Source organism: Colobus angolensis, unplaced genomic scaffold (assembly GCF_000951035.1).
Source record: "Colobus angolensis palliatus isolate OR3802 unplaced genomic scaffold, Cang.pa_1.0 Scaffold45, whole genome shotgun sequence".
Taxonomy (NCBI): domain Eukaryota; kingdom Metazoa; phylum Chordata; class Mammalia; order Primates; family Cercopithecidae; genus Colobus; species Colobus angolensis.
The window spans coordinates 992276-1000849 of NW_012117932.1; the positions used below are offsets into that span (position 1 = coordinate 992276).

Below are 8574 nucleotides of genomic sequence, written 5' to 3' on the forward strand. Positions count from 1 at the left end.
TCAGGAGGCTGAGGCAGGAGAATGGCTTGAACCTGGGAGGCAGAGGTTGCAGTGAGCCAAGATCGTGCCACTGGACTCCAGCCTGGGCAACAAGGTGAGACTCCATCTCAAAGAAAAAAAACTAATAATAATAATAACTGAATGTCTCCTCTATTAGGATGGATGCTCCATGAGGAAGGAGACCTGAGTGTATTGTTTTCTGTAGTATCCCCAGTACTGAGCATGGGGTACTCCTCCCTATTATCTTGAAGGCCCTTCCTACTTTGGGCTGATAAAAGAAAATAACTTGTATTTGACGAATCAGAGTTTTTAAACTTTATCAAGCCCAGAGAAATGTTAAAATGGGACACATGTCTCATTCATCTATTGAAACTGTTTGTAGCCGGGCCTGGTGGCTCACACCTGTAATCCCAGCACTTTGGGAGGCCAAGATGGGTGGCTCCCTTGAGCTCAGAAGTCCAAGACCAGCCTGGGCAATATGTTGAGACCCCATGTTTCTACTAAAAATCCGAAAAATAAAATAACATAGCTGGGCATGGTGATGCACGCCTGTGGTCCCAGCTACTCGGGAGGCTGAGGTGGGTAGAGGCTGCAGTGAGCTGAGATAGTGCCACTGCACTCCAACTTGGGCGACAGAGCCAGACCCTTTCACACACAAACTGTTCGCTATTATTACAAGTAGCTATAAATTACCTACTAATGCCATACCAGACACTAAACCCCATACTCTGTAGCTTAACAATGCCTAGTCAATCACTATTTATTTCTGTAAGCCAATGATAATTCTTGAAAAACAACTTTCTATCAGCTCACTCCCTGTCCAGGTTTTTTGCCTTTAAAAACCTGCTTGTAACAAAGGCCAAAAGGAGCTCATATTCAAGTTTACTTGTGTCTGAGTCTTCTGGGCAGCTGTCCTCACTTTGGCTCAAGTAAACTCTTTAAATCACATTTTGTGCTTCAGCCTCTTCCTTTCAGATTGACAGGGGCTGCCTACTTCTTAAGCTATTCCCTTTCCCCTCAATAGTATAAGAACATTTGGGGCTGGGCGTGGTGGCTCACACCTGTAATCGCAGCACTTTGGGAGGCTGAGGCAGACAGATCACGGGAGGTCAGGAGTTTGAGACCAGCCTGGACAACATGGTGAAACCCTGTGTCTACCAAAAACACAAAAAATTAGCTGTGTGTGGTGGCGGGTGCCTGTAGTCCCAGCTACTCGGGAGGCTAAGGCAGGAGAATCGCTTGCACCCAAGAGGTGGAGGTTCCAGTGAGCCGAGATCGCATCACTGCACTCCAGCCTGGGTGACAGAGTGTGACTCCATCTCAAAAAAAAAAAAAAAAGAAAAACAAAAATGGAGTTCTTGCAGTTCATCAAGCTTACTCCCTCTCCAGCCTTTCGTACATGTAGTTCTTAATCTGGCTAATGCCTCCTCATCCCCTCTCAAGTATGTGGGGCCAGCATTATTATTTGTATGGTAGTGATGTGTCTCCCAGATGGCAAATGGAAGTGTCATCGTCTGTGGATTTATCCTAAATTGCTATACTTTTTCTTTATTTTCTAGCTCAAACATTTTTTGGAATTTTTACTTTCTCATAGTATAAAACCATCAAGAGTCCTGAAATAAAGTCAACAAGAGTGGGGCAACAACTAATGCCTTAATTTCCTGCTAGCAGGAGGATTAATCTGAAAGTGAGATTGTCCTGTTCTCTGTGATTTGGCAGAGGTTTTATCTGTTGCAAGCATTTAGACTGGTCACGAGAAAGAAAAGGAACAAGGAAATGCGAAAATAATACACGGAGCAATGCAACCATTCCATTATCAGTTTTCAGAAGTAGATGTCCTACTGATAAGCAAAGGCAGAAAAGTATATACTGCAATTTAGAGTCAGCAAGGAAACAAGCAATTTAAACAAGTCCAGGAAATTATATTCATGGTTTTGAGTTCAGCAGGAGAATGTGGTCTTGTAATTCTTGCTGTAGGGGGTGTTAAAAGGACCTTCACCACTTATGTAACTATAATGTTGAGCACCATGATGTGTCATCTGGGTTATAGCATTTATTTCTAGCACTGGTACACAGCAAAGTTGAAACAAAGATCTCCCCAGGACCTTCTTGGGAGCTCTCAGGAACGGGGGCCACTCTTTTCACTGAAACCAGTTTGCTGTGAACTTACGTAATTTCTGCTGAGTTGTCAGGAAAGCATATTTGAGAATGAAACTAATGCAGATGAAAGAAGAGCTGGGCATTGTAGAGTGTCCTGACATCATCTGACATCCTCAAGTTTTAGGATGAGCTGAGGTCAGCTGCTCCTCTATTGCTCCTGGTTGTGGTAGCAATACTTGTTTTTTTTTTCTTTTTTTTTAATGTTGCTTACATGAGTTTGAGCTGGATTTCAGTCATTTTCTAACTAAAGATATCTGACTAACATTTTGTTTGGATTATCAAACAGTACTTTATTTTTCTAAGTTGAATGTCTTCCTACAATTATCTGAAAAAATAATTTCTTGCTAGTCTCAGATCCTCTTTGAACTAAAACTTGTGATCCTTTCACTTGTGATCTATTATTCTCTGCCTGTGCAATGCTAGGCTTCTCATTGACTAACTGTAAAACTTTTAACATTTAAAAGTATTTATTGGCTGGGCGCGGTGGCTCAAGCCTGTAATCCCAGTACTTTGGGAGGCTGAGACGGGCGGATCATGAGGTCAGGAGATCGAGACCATCCTGGCTAACACGGTGAAACCCCATCTCTACTAAAAAATACAAAAAACTAGCCGGGCGACGTGGCGGGCGCCTGTAGTCCCAGCTACTTGGGAGGCTGAGGCAGAAGAATGGTGTAAACGCAGCAGGCGGAGCTTGCAGTGAGCTGAGATCCAGCCATGCACTCCAGCCTGGGCGACAGAGTGAGACTCCATCTCAAAAAAAAAAAAAAGTATTTATTAATTCATTAATAAAAATGCTTTCGATGTAGACATAAGTAATAGTTATATTTCCAAATTATAACAGTTATATTTTTATTTTTCTTTTTTTACAAATGTTTTAACTTTTATTTTAGGTTTGAGGGACAGGGGAAGGTTTGTTACACAGGTAAACACGTGTCATGGGGGTTTTTGGTACATATTATTTCATCACCCAGGTATTAAACCCAGTACCCAACAGTTATCTTTTTTGCTCCTCTCCCTCCTCCCACTCTTCCTCAAAAAACTTTAATTTTTTTTTTTTTTTTTGAGATGAAGTCTTTGCCCAAGTTGGAGTGCAAGTGGCACAATCTTGGCTCACTGCAACCTCTGCCGCCCGGGTTCAAGCCATTCTCCTGCCTCAGCCTCCTGAGTAGCTGGGATTACAGGCAGGCACTGCCACGCCTGGCTAATTTTTGCATTTTTAGTAGAGATGGGGTTTCACGATGTTGGTCATGCTTATTTCGAACTCCTGACCTCAGGTGATCTGGCGGCCTGGGCCTCCCAAAGTGCTGAGATTACAGGCATGAGCCACTGTGCCCAGCCAACTTTAATTCTTTACTCTTTCCTGAAAGAGACTGTAATCTCAAAGATATTTAAATAATAATGGATTATTATTTAATCCGATTATTGTCCCTTAGTAGACAACCAAATTAAATGAACCAAATTCCAAAGTTCATAGATAGAACGCTCTAAAAGAAAACTACCAATGGAAGGAAAAACAAATATAGTTCAGAGTAAGATTTAATCAATTACACTACAAATTGAGACTACTGGTATTCATGAATCAGAAGTGAAAAATATCCTTCAAAATGATAAACAATAATGCTCAAGAAAGTTTACTTTCTTCCCGTGAATGCAAACTATTTATTCTTTTCACAGAAACCGATTATATACAGTTTTAGAAAAGAAAATAAGGCCAGCATGGTGGCTCATGCCTGTAATCCCAGCACTTTGGGAGGCCGAGGAGGGTGGATCACCTGAGGTCAGGAGTTCCAGATCAGCCTGACCAACATGGTAGAACCCTGTCTCTACTAAAAATACAAAAAAATTAGCTGAGCATCATGGCGGGCACCTATAATCCCAGCTACTCTGGAGGCTGAGGCAGAATTGCTTGAACCAGGGAGACGGAGGTTGCAGTGAGCTGAGATCACACCACTGCACTCCTACCTGCGTGACAGAGCAAGACTCTGCCTCAAAAAAAAAAAAGAAGAAAACATAGCATAAATTGCAGGCATGAATTACATACTGAAAATAAGTACATATGATTTCTTTCTTTTTTTGTTTTTTTAAGGCCATCTGCTGGGATCCGACACCAGGGTCAGCAGAGCACCAAGCTGCTATGGCCTAGGTCCCTGGCTGAAGGGCTATGATTTCATATGGTCTGATATTTGCACGAATTCCTATGCTCCTGATCGAGGCCAAGATAGCACATAGAGTGGAATAGACTACTCAGAAGCACAGGCCTATTTTGTGAGAATTGACTCTCGTAAATATGGTTTCTTTGTATGCCAGAATTTGAATTACTAAAAACAAAGTAGTTTATCCAACCAAAAGAAGTCCCACCAGTTGTCTGCCAATCAGAAGATGAAGGGAAACATAGGTCAGGTCTCCTGATGAATAACCAGCTTTTAACCAGACCAGTAGTTGACTCCTGTTCTTTTTTTTTTTTCCCCCAATTTGAGCTGTTTGGTGTATGCCATTAAAGCATGCATCAGGGACTGGAGGTGAAGGTGGAAGCAGCAGGCAGGTCTTTGCCAAGTAACACAACCTATGGTAATGTGAAGAATGGCCTCACCCATCAATACCTCCCAAAGTGCTGGGATTACAGGCGTGAGCCACTGCGCCCGGCCTCGTTTTTGTTTTTAAGCCATAACATCTCCCTGAGCAAACTGACAGGCAGCTCGCTAAAATTTCGTGGAAAATGAATTGTCAGAAAAACATCAGGTTTGACAAACTTAGAGCACATTTAGTTGTACTTGCCTTGAAAGAAGGAGGGCAGGAAGGGGAAAACCCACTTACGATCACCTCTTCCCATTCTGAAATGCACAAGTACCGATCTAGCCTCACAGTTCCGCAAATAAGTAAAGGGTAGCACAGAACATATGTTCAAAAGCAGTCTGGTAGCCGGAGCAGTGGCTTAGGCCTGTAGTCCCAGCACTTTGGGAAGTCAAGGAAGAAGAGAGGAGAGAGGATCACTTGAGGTCAAGAGTTCGAGAACAGCCTGGGCAACACAGTGAGACCTTATCTCTACAAAATACAAAAAAATTAGCCTGGCATGGTGTGAGCTTCATACATGCAGTTCTCAGGGAGGCTGAGGCAGGTGGGATTGCTTGAGCCCAAGTTGAGGCTGCAGTGAGCTGTGATTGTGCCATTGCATACCAGCCAGGGCTACACAGAAAGATCCCTCCCATTTCCAAAAAAAAAAAAAAAAAAAGTGTGGGGACCATGAATCCTAGTGATAGAATCTTGGATTCTGTCTCTAGAGGCCTCCAAGAGCGAGCCAAAGCTTTGTCTATACACTCAGTCTGACTAAATCTAGTGGAATACTCTACAATTTCTGATGGCTCTTGCACTCTGATACATAGGAGGAAAGTGTGCAAGCAGAGGATGAAGCCCTGAATTGTTTTGGAGACGATGGAGGGCAGTGCAGGGACTGCACCCTCATTTTTTCTTTTTTTGAGACAGGGTCTCACTCGCCCAGACTAGAGTGCAGTCGCCCAGTCTCAGCTCACCCGCAACCTCCGCCTCCCAGGCTCAAGGAATCTCCCGCCTCAGCCTCCCGAGTAGCTGGGATTACAGGCGCACGCCACTACCGCCCGGCTAATTTTTGTATTTTTAGTAGAGACGGGGTTTCACCATGTTGGCCAGGCTGGTCTCGAACTCCTGACCTCAAATGATCCACCCGCCTCTGCCTCCCAAAGTGCTGGGATTACAGGCTTGAGCCACCGCGCCCGGCCCCACCCTCCTTCTTTACATTGGCTCATATGGAAGACCAAAGGCACTTGGATTGTACGTCGCAGACAGAAGCAGCCAAAACCTACATAGCAACCAGTTGCGACAAATTTCTAAGGTAAACCACGACCGTAGGGGGCCTCGGTGGTTTTTAGCTCAAAGCGATGACCCCAGGAAGGACAAGCGGCCGCCGCTAGGGGGCGCCGCCACTTCCCCGCCAGGCGACCACCCGCGGAGGCGCGCGCGCGAGGCCTCCCACCGCGCCTGCGCTGAGGATGGACACTAGTTCGCCTTTCCCCGACGCCCAGCCGTCCGGGCCGGGGTGAAAAACTGCGTGACACGCAGTGAGCGTGGCGGCCATTTTCGTCTTCTGGGCACGTCAGCTGAGCCGGTTAGGGCTGAAGAGGAGCGTTGCGCAAGCGCACCCAAGACAGTCACAGGTAACTCCCATCTGACGAGCGAGGCGTCGCCGTCGTCGCCGGAAGTTTGGTGTTTGCGCCGCAGGGGAGGCGGCGGCCGCAGCAGTAGCAGCTGAGTGTCTTCTGATACCCGGATGTGAGGCGATCCGCTGGCTCTAGTCTGACCCTCCGCCAGGCGAAAGGAAGGTACGCCAGCGTCCCTGACGGTCCCCGCCGCCTGCGTCCTCACCTCCCTTTTGCCAGCCTCTCCAGGGAGCGGACGGTTCTCCCTCTTCCTGTTCCACCCTCGGTGGCGTGTTGCCTCGCACGCCTCTTCCTACTGCTTCGGTCCCAGCTCTTCGCGCCCCTGAGAGGGAGGCGGGAGGCTCTGGGCTCCGAGACGCCGTCGCCTGAGGTAGGCAGCTAACCTGCTCTCGCGGCCGAGCACCACCTGCCGCTGCTTGCTGAGCGGTCGGAGTTCACAAGGGTCGTGACCGCGGACGGGGCAGGGTCGGAGTTCCTAGCACGGCCGCGAGGGCTCCGGGAGCCCCGAGGTGGCGTGCAGCCATTGCTAGCACCGGGGTGGCGCCGGCGCTGGTCCCGCAGGTAGCCCCGAACCCCGTCTCCGCCCCCAGCGTTTTCTCTTCCCAGCGCTTCCCCCGAGCCAGTCGCTCGCTCTCCCCTGCCGCAAGTCGCTGACCCGGCCTGAGCCTGGAGGCCTCTGCAGTCTGCGGGGTGCGATGTGGGGTCCCGGTTTTACAGCCTTTAGCTTGGAAGGGGAGCGGGCCCAAGGTCATAGAGTAACTTGGGCTGGAGATGGGGGTCTCCGCACAGGTAGGGCGGCTCTGGAGTAGAAATGAGTGCATTGAGGGCCGCAGTGAAGTTTATAGCGATGGAGAGAGGCGAGCCAAAGGGAACTGGGTCCTCGATTTTTATCACAGTTCAAGATTATTTTAATGTGGGGGTTTATTTTGCACAGGCAAGGGATAGCAAGTCCAACAATTATAAGACTACCTCCTCTCCCTCCGCCTCTCAATGATGCTTCCGAAGATCCGGCGTGTACTTTATTTCCCGGGGCGATGGGGAAGCAGCAGGGACCAGGGAGAGAGGAAGGAGCTCAAGCTTTGCGATTTGAGAAGTGCTGTGAACCATGTTTTCTGTAGTCTTAGCTGCAGTGAGATTCCTTTAAACAGGAATCGCAGCACACAGTATATAAATATTATTACAAAATGATATCTCAATAAATAACCTTCGCAGGAAACAAAAGGGCTACTTGGTGGCATAAGGTGTGGTTAGTCCCCCCACCAACACTTTTTTTTAAAAAACTGGATAAAACTTGGATTTCAGTTGAAAACATCCAGGTTGCGGTGAACTATGCTATGTTCATTTTGTCTTCCGATCTAGTCCTTAGTTTCTGCTTTACACAGGACACCAATACTAATAAAGTTTTAAGTTATTATTTTATTTTGAGACGGGGTCTCGCTCTGTCGCCCAGGCTGGATTGCAGTGGTGTAATCACGGCTCCCTGCAGCCTTGACCTACCTCCCCGGCCTCAAGCAATCCTCACACCTCCGCCTCCCTGAGTGACTGGGACTACAGGCGTGTGCCACCATGTTAGGCTAAGTTTTCTGTAGAGACGGAGTTTCGCCATATTGCCCAGACTGGTCTCGAACTCCTGGGCTGAAGTGATCACCTGGGCCTCCAAAAGTGCTGGGATTAGGCCTGAGCCACTGTGCCTGTTTTTTTTTTTTTTTTTTTTAATTGAAAAGCAAAAAATCTAATCAATGGAATTAGACATGGGAGTAGGATGAGAAGTGTTTTAAAAAGTGCTTAATTTGGAAGCAGCAAATTGAGGCATAGAGCATGTGAGGAAATGAGGAAACTAGGACTGTAATAGAGCCACTTTTTCCCTTTTAGGCAGAATGCAGAATATGACTGTTGGGTCAGATGTGTAGCTTTGGAAGCACAATTCCAAAATTTGTCCTGGCTTATGAGCTAGAACTCTTTTATCATTGCTAACTGTGGAAAATATGCTATTGTTTCACCTTTCTCAATCAATATAATCCTGTAGTGAACAAGTAGTTGTTTTTTTTTTTTTTTTTGAGATGGAGTCTCACTCTGTCGCCTGGGCTGGACGGCAGTGGTGAGATCTCGGCTCACTGCAATCTCCGCCTCCTGTGTTCAAGCGATTCTCCTGCCTCAGCCTCCCGAGTAGCTGGGATTACAGACAGGTGCCACCACGCCCGGCTAATTTTTTGTATTTTTAGTA

General features: G+C 46.9%; 1 protein-coding gene across 1 annotated transcript in view; it reads left to right on the forward strand.

Annotated features, from left to right (window-relative positions):
• The first annotated feature begins 6155 nt into the window (after positions 1-6155).
• Positions 6156-8574, forward strand: part of ESCO1 (establishment of sister chromatid cohesion N-acetyltransferase 1) — a 74096-nt gene continuing 71677 nt past the window's right edge. The window contains exon 1 of the mRNA XM_011957772.1: positions 6156-6512. The gene's annotated coding sequence lies outside the window, so the exon portion shown is untranslated. The remainder of the gene's footprint in view (positions 6513-8574) is intronic.